Source organism: Erigeron canadensis, chromosome 5 (assembly GCF_010389155.1).
Source record: "Erigeron canadensis isolate Cc75 chromosome 5, C_canadensis_v1, whole genome shotgun sequence".
NCBI classification, from domain to species: Eukaryota; Viridiplantae; Streptophyta; class Magnoliopsida; order Asterales; family Asteraceae; genus Erigeron; species Erigeron canadensis.
This window is the reverse complement of record NC_057765.1, coordinates 42,299,218-42,317,661: the sequence shown is the minus strand read 5'-3', so window position 1 is coordinate 42,317,661 and position 18,444 is coordinate 42,299,218. Positions and strand designations below refer to the sequence as shown.

The 18,444-nt window shown below is 36.3% G+C and overlaps 1 long non-coding RNA gene across 1 annotated transcript in view; it reads right to left on the bottom strand.

The window, feature by feature from the left end:
* LOC122599059 overlaps positions 1 to 16,775 on the bottom strand; it is a 28,896-nt gene extending 12,121 nt beyond the window's left edge. Inside the window, exons 1-2 of the long non-coding RNA XR_006323854.1 lie at positions 16,542 to 16,775; positions 14,894 to 14,972 (exon numbers count right to left, since the gene is read on the bottom strand). This is a non-coding gene — a long non-coding RNA (uncharacterized LOC122599059). The remainder of the gene's footprint in view (positions 1 to 14,893; positions 14,973 to 16,541) is intronic.
* Positions 16,776 to 18,444: the final 1,669 nt, after the last annotated feature.

The following is an 18,444-nucleotide window of genomic DNA, read 5'->3' as shown; positions in this document are numbered from 1 at the left end:
TTTTTGATCATTCTCATGTGAACAATTATGTAAGCCATTTATGTTCATCTTTCTCATATTCATATTGGATTAGATGTTTAATTCTTATTAGTCTTTTACATCTAATGTTCTTTGGATTGTTTGAATGATTACTTGTTTATGACTTTGAATGAAATTCATCTATCTTTTGATTTCAAATTATTGTTTATCATGGATTATTGAAAGAATCTCTCATGAACTGTAGTTTTACTTCAATGAATTAGAAGTCTAGTTGTGTCAATTCCCCGGTTTCCATTATCGTGAATCATCATACCAACTAATCTAGTTCTTGAATTCATTCAATCCAACGTTATAACAAATCATGTCTATGTGATTTCCAATGTATAAGTTAGATTACATATTTGAAAACATAATTGGGAGCATGAGAATGGTCTATTTTGTTTAATTGAATTATTGTGTTAAGTCAATACATTTTAGTTTTAACTAAATCAATCAATCAATCGATTTTAAGTTTGCCTAGATTAATTATTTTGTAAACTTGTTTAACACTTTCCCGTGATTCCCTGTGGAACGATATTCGACTTACCCTAACTAATTAGTGGTATTTAGTTTATATTTTTGATCGGTCCAACGACATCGATCAAATTTTGGCGCCGCTGCCGGGAATCGGTGTGCAAAGTGTTAAAGTTTGTTTGTAATTTGTTAAATAAAAAAAAAAAAAAAAAAAATCCAAAAGAGTAGTCTAGTTTTAGTTGTTAGTTTGTTTATTTCCTTTTATTCTTGTATTTCAGTTTTACGCTAGGTGTGTTCATTGTATGTAGGCTACAGGTTTTTTTGTATATGCATACGAGGTATTCAAAGAAGAAGTCACCATTGTTGTTTGATCCGGAAATGAGAAAACAGCTAGAGAAACCGAATACTTCACCGTGCAACTATGAGTGACCCCGGTAATTCACAAAGAAACATTCCACCAAAGACCCAACCCGCCGGAATTCAACATGAACCCAACTTTGAACCAAACTACCAACATCAACCAATATCAACAACCACCCCGATCCGAGAGGAGTGGTTTTACAACTCCTCACCGATTTGGAACACCAACCTATGTTGGAGATAGATCACGGTATACGGAGGATGTGTATGATCGAGTTGCTAATTGGGATGATAGGAGGTTGATGACCATTCGGATGGGTATGAATGGAATGATGGGGAGGATTATGTTCAACCACCAAACCGCCAATACCCGCAATTTAACCAACCTCCAATTAACCAAAGATTTCCTCAAGGACCACCAAACCACAACCGTCATGGAAACTACCCAATTCCCACCACGTAATCGAGCTGCTCCAAACATGAACTATCAACCTCCACCACAAGGAGTTGATAGTCATTTTCGACCCACCATCACCGTTAATGCTTCACCTATAGTACCACCGGTGTTGAGGGGTAGAGCGTTTGAGGTAAGACCTCAATGTTTGAGTATATTACCGAGTTTCTATGGAAAAGCAACGGAGGAGCCTTATTTGCATTTGTCAGTTTGAGGCTATTTGTGTACCATTGGAGGTCAAGGATTCTCACCGGATGAGATTAAACTAGTTTTTTTCAGTTCACTTTGAAGGATAAGCGAAGCAATGGTTCTTAGCTTTGCCGTCGGGTAGTATCTTTACATGGGCTGAAATGCAACAACAATTCTTGGATGAGTATATACAATGCAAAAGACTAGTGACGCAAGAACCTCCATTAGAACCTTTCAACAACAATCGGGTGAAACATTTCATGAGTCATTTAAGATTTAATGAGTTGTTGAGAACTTGTCCACACCATGGGATTGCTAAATGGAGTTGATCACGGCTTTCTATGATGGTTTGTTACCGAAGAGAAAAGAGATGTGAATTCTATTAGCAATGGTACTTTCTTGACAAATCCCGAAGATGTTGATTGGGAATTCTTGGAGAAGATGAGTGTGAATTCAAAGAGACAAGCTCAATCAAATAGGAGGGCAAGGCATCCAATTGCTTCATTATCATCAACAAGTGATCAAGCAACAAAAGATCGAATTGAGGCATTGGAGCGAAAGTTTGCTAAGTTGGGGAAAGCTGAAAATAGGGGTGTTGCTCAAGTTTCTCAAGAATACCCGATTTGTGAGAGTTGTGATGAGCTTGGGCATACGGCTTTGCAATGTCCATTACTCCCGGAAGAAGTTGAAGAGGTGAATCAAGTGTTTGGAGAAAAGAGGCCATTTGACATGAACTCAACATTTATCATCCGGGAATGAGAAACCATCCCAATCTTAGATATGGGAATTCATCAAACCAACTCAACCCGAACTTTCAAGGAAACAACCAAACCAGTGGAGCACCATCTCAACCGTTCCAAAACCGAAATTACAACCAAGGAAATTATCAAGGTGGCCAAAATCAAGGGTTCAATAGAGGCTATCCAAGGAACTATCAACAAGGTAATAACCAAGGTGGGAATTCGGGAGGTAATGAGGTATCAACCGGGGAGATTATGGAGTACTTGAAGGAAATGGATCGAAAAATGAGATTCGGGACAAAACGGTTGAAAGTTTGCAAAAGCAAGTTGGTCAATTGGCGGAAGATGTGGCTGCGTTGAGAAAGGATCCGGGGAAGCTACCAAGTGACACAAAGATCAATCCACAACACCAAAGTAGCGGCTCAAAGAATATCAAGAATGTGGAGATAAATAATGTAAGTACTCTTCGTAGTGGTAGGATTTATGATAATAAAGTTGAACCTTCATCATCACTGGTAGATGGTGTGGTGGAGGAAGTTGATGATGACCAAGATAGTGAGCATGAACCGGAATTTGTTTTGCCTAAACCAAGTAAAAAAGTGTCTTTTAAAGAGGTAAAAAACAATAGGTCTAGTGAAAAATTTTCTGAAAAACAAGGTAAGGATATGGAGGGTAATACCATTCCTTTCCCTTTGGCTTTGATTGATCCAAAACTTAGGCCTACACTTAAGAAAAGAGGTCCCCATGAGGAAGAAATGTGGGAAATTTTAAACAAGTGAAAATCAATATACCTCTTATTGACATAATCAAACAAGTTCCGGCTTATGCTAAATACCTCAAGGACTTGTGTACCCAAAAACGGCAGCATAAGCTTCCAAAGAAATTGTTTTAAATGAGGAAGTTAGTGCCGTTGTGATGGGCATACTCCCACCCAAACTCCAAGATCCAGGAGCACCTTTGATTACAATTCAAGTTGGTGATTTTAAGATGAAAAGGTCACTTTTGGATATTGGGGCGGGTGTGAGTATCCTACCGGGTATTTTGTATGACCAATATGACTTTGGACCATTGGAAAAAGTCGACACCACCTTGGTGATGGCTGATTTGTCACTCAAACTCCCTAGGGGAATTGTCCAAGATGTCATAGTTAAAGTGGAGGATTTTTACTACCCCGTAGACTTTTGGTACTTGATTTTGCACCAAGCGGTAATGTTAGGCAACCCACCGTTATTTTGGGTAGACCCTTTTTGGCCACCGCTAATGCATTAATTGATTGTAGAAGGGGTACGGTTGAAATGACCTTTGGCAACCGTAAGATTAGATTGAATGTTTTGCTAGTGTTCCTAACCCCGTAGTTAGTGACGAATGCTTTATGGCGGACGTCATTGATGAGTGTATTTCTCATGAAAATGAGGAGGACACACGGGAGTCTTGTGCTTTAGTTGACAGGTTAATTGTGGAGCATAGTGAAACATTGAAAGGAAGAGAAAGATTGGGAGATCATGGCAATTCAAGAAGGTAGACCACCATGGACTCACTTGGTGGAAAGTCTACCGGATCATATTGATACTCATCTCAAGCCTTCCATTGAAAGTCCACCACAAGTTGAGTTGAAAGAGCTCCCATCTCATTTGAAGTATGCATTTTTGGGAGAAGAACAAACTTTACCGGTGATTATTGCATCAATTTGGAAGAAGTGCAAGAAAAGGCATTGCTAAAAGTGCTCAAGGAAAACAAGGCGGCCATTGGGTGGACAATTGCCGACTTAAAAGGTATTAGTCCATCAATTGTGATGCATAAGATAATCACCGATTCTGAAGCAAAACCTTCACGTGATGCTCAAAGAAGGTTGAATCCTCATATGCGTGAAGTTGTGAAGAAGGAGGTGCTAAAATGGTTGGATGCTGGAATTGTTTACCCAATTTCGGATAGTACATGGGTGAGTCCAACACAAACGGTACCTAAGAAAGCCGGAATTCAAGTGGTGAAAGGAGATAGTGGTGAGCAAATTGCTACCCGACCCATCACCGGGTGGAGGGTGTGCATTGATTACAGGAAATTGAATACCGCTACTTCAAAAGATCATTTCCCATTACCATTCATTGATCAAATCATTGAAAAACTTGCAGGTCAGAAGTTTTATTGTTTTCTAGATGGTATTCAGGTTATAATCAAATTGCTATCCATCCCGATGACCAACACAAGACCACATTCACATGCCCCTATGGGACTTTTGCCTTTAGGCGAATGCCATTCGGTTTGTGTAATGCTCCAGCCACCTTTCAAAGGTGTATGATGAGTATCTTTTCAGATATGGTCGGTGAATCACTAGAAATCTTTATGGATGATTTTTCAATTTTTGGTCAAACCTTTGATAATTGTCTTGATGAGCTTACCAAAGTTTTGAAAAGATGTGTTGAGACAAATTTGGTTTTAAGTTGGGAAAAGAGCCACTTCATGGTTCAAGAGGGGACGGTTTTGGGTCATGTAATTTCAAATAAAGGCATGGAAGTTGACCGGGCCAAAATCAAAGTGATTTCTACTTTACCCCCTCCAACCAATGTTAAGGGTGTCCGTTCTTTTCTTGGACACGCGGGTTTTATAGAAGGTTCATCAAAGGATTTAGTGTCATAACAAAACCTTTGTGTAATTTGTTACTAAAAGATGTACCTTTTGTTTTTGATGAAGAGTGTTTAAAAGCTTTCGAAACCTTGAAAGAGAAATTGGTTGAAGCCCCCATTTTGCAATCACCAAATTGGTCCATGCCATTTGAAATTATGTGTGATGCAAGTGATTTTGCAATCGGGGCTGTTTTGGGGCAACGGGTAGACAAGAAACCCGTTGTGATTTATTATGCAAGCAAAACTTTATCGGATGCCCAATTGAATTATACAACCACCGAAAAAGAATTGCTTGCTGTTGTTTATGCACTTGACAAGTTTCGTTCTTACATTTGTGGTAGCAAAGTGATAGTGTACACAGATCATAGCGCGGTGAAGCATTTGATGGAGAAAAAGGATGCAAAACCAAGGCTAATTCGGTGGGTGTTGCTACTACAAGAGTTTGATTTGGAGATTCGAGACAAGAAAGGAAGTGAGAACGTGGTAGCGGACCACTTGTCAAGGATTCAATCAATGGATGATGGATCAACCAAGGAGATCAATGAAACGTTTCCGGATGAACATTTACTAACCATTTCTATTGTTCCTTGGTATGCAAATTTTGTGAATTTCTTGTCTGCAGGTAAGATACCAGAACATTGGCCTAAGAGAAAGAAACAACAATTCTTGGCACAAGCAAAGCAATACATTTGGGATGAGCCGGATTTGTTTAAAGTGGGCCCGGATCAATTGGTGAGAAGATGTGTTCCGGAAGAAGAAATTCAAGAGGTTTTGACTCATGCACACTCATTTGCATGTGGAGGTCACTTCAGCGGCCAAAAGACAGGTCATAAGGTTCTTATGTGTGGTTTGTTTTGGCCTAGTATCTTTAAAGATGCCGCTGAATTTGTTAAAAAGTGTGTTAGGTGTCAACAACTAGGTAGTATTACCAAAAGAAACGAAATGCCCATGCAACCTATTTTAGTTGTTAATATTTTTGATGTTTGGGGCATTGATTTCATGGGTCCATTCCCTAATTCCTTTGGTAATTACTACATTTTAGTAGCCGTAGATTATGTTTCAAAATGGGTGGAAGCCATTGCCACTAAAACCAATGACCATACCGTTGTTTGCAAGTTTGTTCAAAGTAACATTTTCTCAAGATTTGGAATTCCTCGTGTGATCATAAGTGATGGGGGATCTCATTTTAAAAATTTTCAGTTTGGCAAACTTCTCAAACGGTATGGCGTGAACCACCGAATTGCTACTCCTTACCACCCACAAACGAGTGGTCAAGTTGAGGTTTCCAATAGGCAAATTAAAGAAATTTTGCAAAAGACGGTTAGGCCCGATAGAAAGGATTGGTCAACAAAATTGAATGATGCTTTATGGGCTTATCGAACCGCTTTTAAAACACCTATTGGCACTACACCATATCGGTTGGTTTATGGGAAGGGTTGTCATCTTCCACTTGAGCTTGCACATAGGGCTTTTTGGGCCGTTAAGGCCGTTAACATGGATTTTGAGAGTGCAGGTAAGGAAAGAAAGTTGCAATTGTGCGAATTGGAAGAACTGAGAAATGAAGCATATGAATGCGCATCAACATACAAAGACAAGATGAAAGCGGTTCATGATGCCAAATTAAAGAAAAAGGTGTTCGAAGTTGGCCAAAAGGTGTGGCTTTACAATTCAAGGCTCAAATTCTTTCCGGGAAAACTCAAGAGCAAGTGGATGGGTCCATATGTTATTACAAGAGTCGGAAAGTTTGGTGAAATTGAAATTGAGGATCCAAAGGATGGAGTGAAGCAAATAGTCAATGGGCACCGTTTGAAGCCTTATTTGGATGCAAGTGACATTAATGGCTCTACAAAGGAAATGGTGAACTTCATCTCAAGTCCACCATCTTATGATCTTGCATGAATCAAATTGAGGTAATGTCGGGCTGAGGACAATAAACTTAGCGCTAAACGGGAGGCAACCCGTTGTTTGTTTGTTTTCTAGCCTCATTTTCGGTAAGTTAGCTTGTTTGCATTTTTATTTATTTGTTTGAGTGTTTTGTAGCATAATCACACATGAAAACTTAATTCCCAGCACTTATGTTTGAGAATTAAGTTGGGGAAGGTCAGTTTGGGTGAAAAAGGAAAACGTTTTGCAAGTTACGTAGTTGAGTAACTCATCTCTAATTTCGGGCGTGCATTGAGGACAATGTGCCTTTAAGTTAGGGAAGGGATTCTATTTTTATAACCAATTGCAATCAATGTGGCTGTAGTTAAAAAAAAAAAAAAAAAAAAAAAAAAAAAAAAAAAAAAAAGATATTCATAAGGGCGTAAGCTACGGCCTAACTGGCGTAACTTACGGTACAAAGGATTTGCAAAATTTCAATTTAGCGTAGCTACGCCAGACTTGGCGTAGGTTACGGTGCCCTGGAAGTGGCTATTTTAGTTTACGCCAAAAATCCTCTGTTTACGCCTCCGAAGACGCCAAAATGACTATTTCCAGATAGGCGTAAGTTACGCCCCTTTCTGGCGTAAGTTACGGTAAGTGTTTTGATCAGGCGTAGGTTACGCCTACATAGGGCGTAGGGTACGGTAAGTATAACTGAGACTTATGTCTGAATACTACTGGCGTAAGTTACGGCCCTTCCCAGCGTAGGTTACGGCAACAGAAAAGACAACCGGCGTAGGTTACGCCCCTGCCTGGCGTAAATTACGGTAACAGAAGGTCGAATTTTTTTTTAAATCCAGAAAATTTTAAAACTTTTTAATTACAATCACAACCAGAATTCTTTTTCTTTTCACACACATATATCTGAACATATCTTTATCTCTCAATTCTTTCTTCCCCAATTATTTTCCACAAAACCCTAACCTTCAATCTCTAATTACTTCTTCAATTCTTCATCAATTCTAACAATTCTTTAGGCTAAATTGCATAACTTTTCGAGGGCTACAAAACCCCTATCTTTATTTGTTTAATTTCAGCCTAATTTTCAAGATTCATGTGAGTTTAATTTCGAATTTTTTTGAAATTTCTTCTTAATTTTTGTTTAATTCACTAACCTTTGCTAAAGTTGTTACTTTGTGTTAGTTGTTGACATGGATGCTCTAAAAAAGGCAGGAAAGATGGTCAAGAATTTAAGCAAGAAAGGTGACACTTCTTCTAGTCAACAAAAGAAGAAGAGAAGGCAAGTGGTTATTCAAGAATCATCATCATCATCATCAGAAGAAGAAAACTCACAGCAGAGAAGTGATGAAATGGAAGTTGAAGTGGATAAACCGGAATGGCGTCAAGGTATCCCCTTATTTACATTACCTCTTGAATGGCAACCAATTTTGTTTAAAGAAAAAATGGGGGAGGCTAGACATCTTGAGGATCAATTGTTGGGGGAAAGGCCACTTGATTTGTCAGAATTTCGGGGATTTGGGATGATTGAGGCCTTTGAGCAAATGGGGTGGAAACAAGCCTTGGTTTGGACTAATAATGATAATTCTGAGGTGTACTTAAATGGTATTATGGATTGGTTAAGTACCTTAGAATTAATTCATGGTAGTAACCCTCCTGTGTCTTCTAAGTTAGTAGGCACGGTAAATGGAAAGAAAGTGATAATGTCTTTTGCTACTTTAGATAAAATAGCAAAATTTGACACGGGTGCTACGTCGGGAAGGGCTTGTGATTATGTAGATGAGAAATATTTGGCAGGGGCGGAAACACCACCTAATTGGATTGATATGCTTTCTGAGATTTTTGATGTTAGAAGAGACAGTTTGAGCACAACATTTAGGTTGGAGCGTTCTTTGTTGAAACCACTGCCCCGGTTGATAATGTCAATGTTACTTTGGAATGTTTGCCCCAGAACCAGTGATAAAAGTATGGTTAGGCATCAGGATGTTATTGTTTTATATGCCTTGGTAACGGGGAACCTAGCCTTATCACTTAGACAGATTATGATGTTTAATATTTGGGAGGCAAGGAACAAGAGGAACAAGCTTGTCATCCCTCACCCAAAACTTATTTCTCGCCTACTTCAAATCAATAAGGTAGTCCCAAAGGATACTAATTTACAGTTTTTGGATGGTACTCCTTATACAAGGAAGAGATTGTTGAAAGGGAATGAATGGGAGTTTCAAGATCATCCACAGTTTAGACTCCTTAAGGATTTGAAGGTGGGTGGGTACTTGGTAGCCCCTAAGCAGGGGGTTACTCGGGAAGAGGCAATAGCACTGGTGGAATCAATGGGTGCTAGTCAAAGGGGTGAATCAAGTAGGCCTCAAGAAGGTGTTCAAGGAAGAAGAGATGGTTTGCTGGGAGCTGGGGTAGGAGGTACAGGGCCGAGTTTTGGTTATGATAGGCCTCAGGAGTATGATCAGTGGACCTCCTATGAGAGGAGTATGTGGGATATTACTGCTCAGAGTGGTGTACAGAGGCGGAGTTATGAATTAGCTATGGCGTATGCTCATGAACAACATAGAAGACAACAGTTCGATTATTATGAGCAGGTCCGCCATCATCAGGACCACATTGCAGGTCTTGATTATGTAGAAACTCCCCCACCATACGATTATACACAGCCGTTTAATCCTGCAGCTCATCCAGCATATCCTCAAAGTTATGATTCTGAATGGTTTCCCCGACATTCTTGTGTCGGTCGGGTCGAGGATACTTCGGATGCATCACCAGCAGCTTCGGATCCATTTGAAGCCCAATCTCTCTATCGGGGTTTGATGGAATCGATTTTTGGATCACGAGGTCCACGACAGTGATCGGTACCTTCTTTTCATTTTTACTTTTGTTATTTCTTGTGTGATTATGTGATTATTTATTTATTTGTTTTTTGTGTTTTTGCATTTTCAATTCATAGGTAGATTTCAAATTTCTTGTTAATTTATTGTTAATTTACTTTCTTGTATTATGGAATTGAATCAAAGAGACAAAATGTTCGAGTTATATTAGTTATACATATTTGTAAAATGAGATTTTCTTGTAATTAGATGAGTATATGTAAGTGGAGCTAGGTAGTATAGGCTAGATTGCATGACATGATTGATTTATAAGCCGCTTGATAGAGTTGCTAGCAAGTAAAAACATAGAAATGTACAATTGAAGGTAATATGCCAATTGTGAGTTATAATGCATGCATCATACTTATTTATCCGTTATATCCTTCAATTTCATGAGAGAAAAACGCCTTGTCGACGATTGATTTAGATTGTTAGCGTAGCATTATTTTTCGTGATCATCATATTGTGTGAATCATTATTGTACATTAGGTTAGAACTAGTATACTTACCGTGTCGAGACCTCTAGCTTGAATTATGTGCTTAAAATCATAAAACAATCATACAAATCACTCCATAGTTCACTTCACCTCGTCATAAAATCTGTTAATAGTTTAAAGTTGTGTTGTTTATGATAATGAATCGAAAGAAAGAACAAATTGAAGTCAAATTGAAATATCCGGTTGAAAAATCAAAGTATATGGTTAAAAGTCAAATTCAAGTCAATTATCCATGTAAGTTGATCCAAAAGAACCAAAAGTGAATTGTTCCAAAATCATTCTAGTAAATCGCCAATTGAGAATCATTACTGTGTTTCATTCCATCAATCTTGTATGAATACCGAAGTAATAGTTTGAGTTATGAGGTCTTGATTCGATCTGTGTACTAGCCTATGACTTTTAGTGTGCAATAATGAATTGAGAGCTTCATATTCATATATATATTGGCACATCTTTTGCTAATTCACTCAAATATGAACCGAGGGGAGTGCACATTGTGAGAGTGTGATGCATGTATTGTGACGAATTTGAGGTTTATTAGGTTTAATTGTACATTTATATATTTTTATTTACTAGTTGTAAATCTTTTGATAGTTGTAAGTCTCATGAGTTGGTTGTGTTATGTAGTTTGGTTTGCATTGCTTAGTTTTGCCCAAGTGTACTTTGAAGGTTGCTTGAAAATTGAGTTTTACAAGTATGTATAGTTGATATAATTCTTATATGGTGTTTCTTTGATGATAGGAAGTATTATAGGATTGTAAATTAGCTTTGACACATGATGAATGTCTTTTCGGGACGAAAAGAGTTAAGTTGGGGAATGTGATAAACGCCTAGAATGCATAATTTTAAGATGTAAAATCAAGTTGTTTTGTGAAGCTTAATAGACGATTAGGGGTACTCTTATGTTTGTTAAGTGTTTCAGGCACTAGGTGATGAAATGGAGCTAATTGAATCAAGAAACGAGTCAAGGAACCAAGAAGCAAAAATCTGGAATTCTGAAATTACAAAGGGCGTAACTTACGCCAGACTTGGCAGTAGGTTACGCCAGTTGAAAATTCAAGGGGCGTAACTTACGCCCAGGGGGTAGTAGGTTACGCCAGTTGCAGATCAGAAACCCGATTTTTATGGTTTTAATTAACTTTCAGTTATATACAATTCAATTGACGACTTGGGAAGTTACCATTCATAATACTCACTCACAATATCAGTTCCTAACATAGAGAAGACCCCAAAATCATCATCAAATCACCAATTCATGAAGATGACAATTCAAATTGAAGATTCAATGATGAAGATGATAGGCTAGGTTTTCTTTTGATCATTCTCATGTGAACAATTATGTAAGCCATTTATGTTCAATCTTTCTCATATTCATATTGGATTAGATGTTTAATTCTTATTAGTCTTTTACATCTAATGTTCTTTGGATTGTTTGAATGATTACTTGTTTATGACTTTGAATGAAATTCATCTATCTTTTGATTTCAAATTATTGTTTATCATGGATTATTGAAAGAATCTCTCATGAACTTGTAGTTTTACTTCAATGAATTAGAAGTCTAGTTGTGTCAATTCCCCGGTTTCCATTATCGTGAATCATCATAACCAACTAATCTAGTTCTTGAATTCATTCAATCCAAACGTTATAACAAATCATGTCTATGTGATTTCCAATGAGTATAAGTTAGATTACATATTTGAAAACATAATTGGGAGCATGAGAATGGTCTATTTTGTTTAATTGAATTATTGTGTTAAGTCAATAATCATTTTTAGTTTTAACTAAATCAATCAATCAATCGATTTTAAGTTTATGCCTAGATTAATTAATTTTGTAAACTTGTTTAACACTTTCCCGTGATTCCCTGTGGAACGATATTCGACTTACCCTAACTAATTAGTGGTATTTAGTTTATATTTTTGATCGGTCCAACGACAACGATCACACGGCCGCCTTAAACACATCCTCGTCACTTTGGCCACTCGACATCTTACTTTTCTTCATATTGTAAATACCACAAAAACCCGACACCTTATGCTTCAAATCCTTCCATTTCGACCGACACATTTCTGGGGTACGTCCCGACTCACGGTTCAAATGTGAGTCCAACTGAAACTTCACCTTCTTCCAAAACGAACCCGCCGTTTGGGCGTTTCCGACGTATGGATCCTCAGAAACGTTTAACCAAGCTTTTGCCAAACACGCCTCTTCATCCTTCCCCCAATTTCGACACTCTATTTTACCTTTAACCGAGACTTGGGTCTCGGGTATTGCTTACACCTCTTCCTCCTCCACGTCTTCTTTTTCTTCTTCTTTTTCTTCTTCATCTTGAACCTGCTGAGTCGCGAAGTGTGATGATGAACCACCCGCGAAACCCGAAAACCCGGTATTCGGTTGCACACTTGACGGGACAAAATCGAAAAACAATGGATCCATACTATTCAAGAAATCTTCAACACGTTGTGGCCTATACACATCTTCAGCCGTATTTTTTTGCGAAGGAGGAGGTGGCATAATACCGCGATTGTTTAGCGGTGGCGCGTTTCTACGTTTTTTGGGTAGATTCGAGTAAGTGGGTTCTTTTGGTTTCTTCCCCTATTCATTTTTGAGGGTTTAGATGGATGAATTGTTTGAAAAAAAAAAATAAAGAAGAAAGAATGGAGGATGTAGTTCGGCAGAAAGAAAAGAAGAAAAAAAATGAGGAAGAAAAGAGAAAGAGAGAGAAAAAGTAGGGGGCCCCATGTTTTTTTTTTTTTTTTTGTAACGGTCAAATACTCCGGCACCCAAACCGGCATCACGGTGCCCAGTCCGCTCCCCACCCAACCGGTACCGGGGGGTCGGGGCGGTGTGCCATTCGGTACCGGCCCGGTACCGGTCCGTGCCTATACCCACTCCATGCACCCTAAACAGCAAAGTTCTGCCTTAGAGGATAGGCCAAACGATGCTCCTCATCCAACACAGTCACACCTATGTATTTCTTTCCGACATCTAAGCCAAGGATTCTACCTCTTAAAGGGAGTTTTGACACAATATTAAACATCTCCCGGGCTTTCAAGAGAATCATTTGTATTCGACAAGATCATAAACTAATAAAAAAATCTTAATCTGTTTTTACCAAGATCATAAACTGCTTTTTTTTCTTCTCCAAAGGTGAATTGCATTAATTAACTTCTAAAACTTCACACATTACATTTTAAGAAAATTCTTGTTCAAATAACAACAGAAACACAAATTTTAAGAAAAATGCAACTAATGCACCTTACATACATTTTATTAAGAAGATTGTCTTACATTTTTTGTACTAATTTGAACTACAAGTCATTATGATAAACTATTTACTTCTATCCATTTCTAGTTGGAGGTAAATACTCTAGGACAAACTAAAATTAATAAAGGTCAACTAAAATGGTAAGGTAGTGACCAGCGGATAACATTAGGACAAATGGAGTACAATTAGCTAGTAATATATACAAGGGTTAAAGTCAAGAGTTTAATATACTTCTTCAAATTTTTGTTCATAATCATAACTTTCTTTTTTTTCATTTTGTTAGCTTACCATCAATTAACTATAAAATATATTGTACCTATAGTTTTAAATCATTTACGAATTTAAAAACATGAACTAAAATGCATTAGAAATTATTACATAAGATTGTCACAGAAAGGGTTAAAGTCACACTTCTTGAAAATGATGTACTTTTTTTTTCATAGAGACAATGTACTATTAATTAGTTGAAACTGTAAGTATACTTATAATAATTATTAATTTTGATCATTGTATTTGTTTATTGATTTTTAAATAGTAACTAAGTTGTATTATAATTATTAATTAAACTAAATTTTCGAGTCTAATGGAGAATATCAACACGTTCTAGAAATTCACCCAATTGTTTGACACCTAAAAAGCATAAAAACTTTGTGTTCAAAAGTTATAAATTTACTATATTGATACAAACTTTTAAAGTTCTCCTTAGACCATACCCACGAGTATCATCCGTGTAATTTACTATAAAATTTTTACAAACATTTGAAAATTGCACCCGTCATAGCCATGGGTATGGTCCGAGTGAAAAAGTACAAGTTTAGATATGATCCGAGTAAAACTTTAAAAGTTTATATCAAAAGAATAATTTCGAATATACTATCTATATAATTTAGTCATTTTATAATGGTGGATACAAAGGTGTCCTCGTTCAAGTATACAATAGATCTCACTATAAAAATTTATAATGGTAGATATGCATATATATACATATATATAGGGTAACACTGCGGTGAGAACAGTCTTATAATAAGAACAGTGGGAACACTTAAAAAACATCATTTTGATGCATTAAAAGTCCATAAAACTAACATAGTGCATAACTAATTATCATTATTTAAATGTTTAACACATTGGCCTGTCAAAATCAAGAAAATCATGTTTTTTGTTTTGTGCATCCATTTTGGATGCATATTCTTCAAAACGATGCATCCACCAAAAAATGTGACTTTTTCGATTTTGATGGATCAATGTATTGTTAAACACTTAAATTTTTTATTTTGACGATGTACTATGTTAGTTTTATGGACTTTTAATGCATCAAAATGTAGTTTTTAAGTGTTCTTAATTGTTCTCATTTTAAGTTGGTTCTCATTTTTTATGCCACCCTATATATATATATCAATAAAACTGATAGAGTGTGGATATTGATGCAAATATTGGGTGATTAGAAACTTATGAATATTATGATATACGATTGAATAAAGAAACAATTTATCAAAACATAAGATTGTGCTAACCTGGAGGAAGCCATTGCTTCAACCGCAGTTTCATTAAATATGCATCCATCTTCATGCAGTAAAACGTAATTAATTTCGGCTGCCCAACAAAGAATAAATCACGTATTAGGTGAGAGAAATACTCGTATAAGAGATAATCAAACAAAAAACATGCTATCATAACATGATTAGACTGAACAGAGCAAGGTGTTTTTTTCACTTTTTTGCTTGAAAACGCCCTAAGAAACCCCGAAAAGCCCTGTACATTGCCCCAAAGGGCGTTCTAGAGAGAGAAAGAAGATGGGACGTGCAGAACGAGACGAGTGAAACATAGCGTTCCTTGGAGTCATAAACGTACAAAAGCATCTTTTTAACAAGTGTGTCATCACGTGCTTGTCAATGAGGGTTGTCATGTCCTTGTATCCCATTGAGTTGTCAAAGTGTAATTGGTCAAATTTATGAGTTGGTCAAAGTGTAATAGCTGGCTACCATTTCCATCACACCCACGTAGGACTTTTTGTTTCCACTCTTCACACAAGCACCACTAGTCTGGCTCATAAAAGGGCTTTCCTAAAGCCTTGCTCCAACAAAAATTGAAGCCTGAGTGAATTGCCACTTGTCGATGTCATTATAAAAGGTTCTTCATAAAACCTTGCTCCAAATAGTCTTAAGCTTTTTTGTTAGAATGAAAAGATCGGTTTACTTGTTCAAGAATATTCGTCATGAGACATCAATCAAACAGAATTCCTTTAGACCAATAATAATCCCTATTTTTTCACACGTTAATTAAACACAAACCAATTCAAGAAATGTAGAGAAGGCGATTACCAATAATGTAGTAGCATTAGCATCAGTTATAATCTCCCGGCCCCATCCACACACGAAAGAGAATAAGCTCCTATTTATGTATTTTTGTTTAAAGTTATTGTTTATCTATGGGCGAGGAGAAAAAGAAAGATCAAGGAGAAGAAGATTATGATGAGGAAGAGAGAGAGAGATAAAGTTCGGGTTTTTCGGTTCAACCCGGATTTTTTTTCGGGTTTGAGCCCGACCCGGCCGAACCTGAAAATTGCTATATTTGTGGACCGAGACCCGGACCATATGACTGTCGGTCGGTCGGGTCCGGGTTTCGGGTTTTATCTCATCCCTAGTAACTTGTAGATATAAATGTAAACAGAAGAATTTAAGCGGCTGATATATTCAAATTAATGGACGTTAAGGTAAAACTTATAAACTTTGATGCTTTTTTACTATGTTACTAGATATCGTTTAATATAGCAAAAGGTACTCTTGTCAAAATTATTTGACTTGTCAAAATTTTGTACATCATAATTCGAAATTTTCACTTGATATGACACGTTTGTTTATTATTATTATAAGTATGTTTATCGAGTTTGTTACAAACTCGCTTGGTTAAATTTCAAGTTAGAACAAACTCAGTACGAGAAACTCGGTAGTACAAAACCCGGTGAGCAACTCGGTAAAGATACTCACTATTTTTCCTTAGGCCAAATTTCTAGTTAAAACAAACTCGGTACGACACCCAACTTCAAAATATTTTCACTTCAAAGGAAAATTAAACTTCAAAGATTTTTCTCACTTAACAAACCCAAACCAAACCCATTTTCGTTTGAGTAAGGGAGGAAACACTTGCTTTTTCAAGCCAAACCTTGTCTCGTCTTCTACTTGAACTTTAGTTGCTGGTGCTTTGCTAGTTCATTATTTTGTACATCATCATTCATAGACTTCAAACTGGGTTCTTGTATGTTTGTTTATTAAGAGTGATTTTTAGAGTATTGATTGTGTTGTTGAGAGTGAGAGAAAGACCAGAGGAAAGAAAGTACCAAAAGTGTTTTTTTAATGTGAAGTATGAGAGATAGAATACTGTTGTTGTGTTTGTTGGTAGATATAAAGAAAGTGTGTTTATAGAAGGAGAGTCCAACCTTCATTAAATAAAAAGAGCGTGTCCCGTTCCAGTCTGCGTCATTCCAGACATTTAAGAAGGTCACACAATTGTGAATTTGAAATTTGAATAAAGAAAGAGTGAAGACGTGTTGGAGTGTAAATCGTTTCACGCGGGGTAACATCAATGTAGACCTGTAGTTGCTTTTGTGTTGTCCCTCGGTGTATGTCAGGCATTTGAAGTTACTCATTGTTTGTTTTTTATTTTTTGCTTTTTGTTTCATTTAGTTTTGTCAATTTTTGAAATTTTATTATTGTTGTTTTTACTAAACGTGGTACTACAATTTGTGATCAGTCACATTTATTTTTCTATTCTAGTTGGACTAAATTTTTGAGTTGATTGGGCTAAACTTTTCTTTCAGCTACACTTTAAAATTTTGGGTTGTTAATTTTTATTGATAAAATGTTGATTGAAATAACAAATGATTTTGTTAAGACGGTGTCATATGATTTAATGAGTATAGAACCAAGTAGGGGAAAAATACACCATCATAACAATCAAATTTGTTTGTCTAGTTTCAATTTGCTTCCAATACCTTGTCGGAAAATCTTAACTCATGTCAGAAAATAAAGAGCTCAAATCTGCAAACGATATCATTTTGGAAAGCATTGAATCAATTTAAAAAGAAGCAAAGGAGTTTTAGAAGACATCCTGTCGAACCCGACCAAGGAAGCAAAGGAGCTACATGTCTCTCGGATCCTCCAAAAATCTCAAAAATATTCTCTCTAAAGAAACGTTCACACGTCAGCGGGGCACACATCATATCCATTATATACATACTAAAAACCAATGTGCTATGTACAAGTCTTTTAAGCATGAAAGGTTCAAGCTATTAAAGCACATATTAATTTTAACTAAATTTCATTTAAACCCTTTTAATTTTAACTAATATTCGTTTTAACCCCTTAAAATTTCTATTTTTTAAACTTTTATCCCATTTATTATATATATACTAAAAACTAATGCAAATGTACTAGTGTTTTATGCGTGAAATGTACAAGCATTTAAAGCACATACTAATTTTAACCAAATTTCATTTTAACCCCCTAAAGTTTAACCAAATATCGTTTTAACCCTTAAAATTTTTATTTTTTAACTTTTATCCCAAATCAAAGTTTTCGCTTTCATTTTCGTGACACTAAACTTTTAGGTTCTCATGTTTTCATAAAACAACTTTCATACAGTTACGGGTTTACTTTTAAACATTTGGTCTTTGATTATTTTCATTTAAGTACTTTATGCGTGGAATGTACAAGCTTTAACGTTATGCGTAGAATGTACAAGTTCTTATAGCAAATAATAATTTTTATCATTTTTCATTTTAACCTCTTAAACTTTCTATCTTTTAACTTTTTCCCCATATTAAAGTTTTGCGTTTTTATTTTCTTGACACTAAATTTTTAGGTTCTCATGTTTTCATCAAATAACTGTCACCTGTTACGATTTTACTTTAACATTTTGGTTTTAACTATTTTTATTCGTTTTTTATAAACATAGCATTTTTACATTTGCCCCATATCAAAGTTTTCAATTTTATTTTCTTGCCACTAGATTTTTGGTTTCTCATGTTTTCATTAAATAACTTTCTCATAGTTACGATTTTACTAAT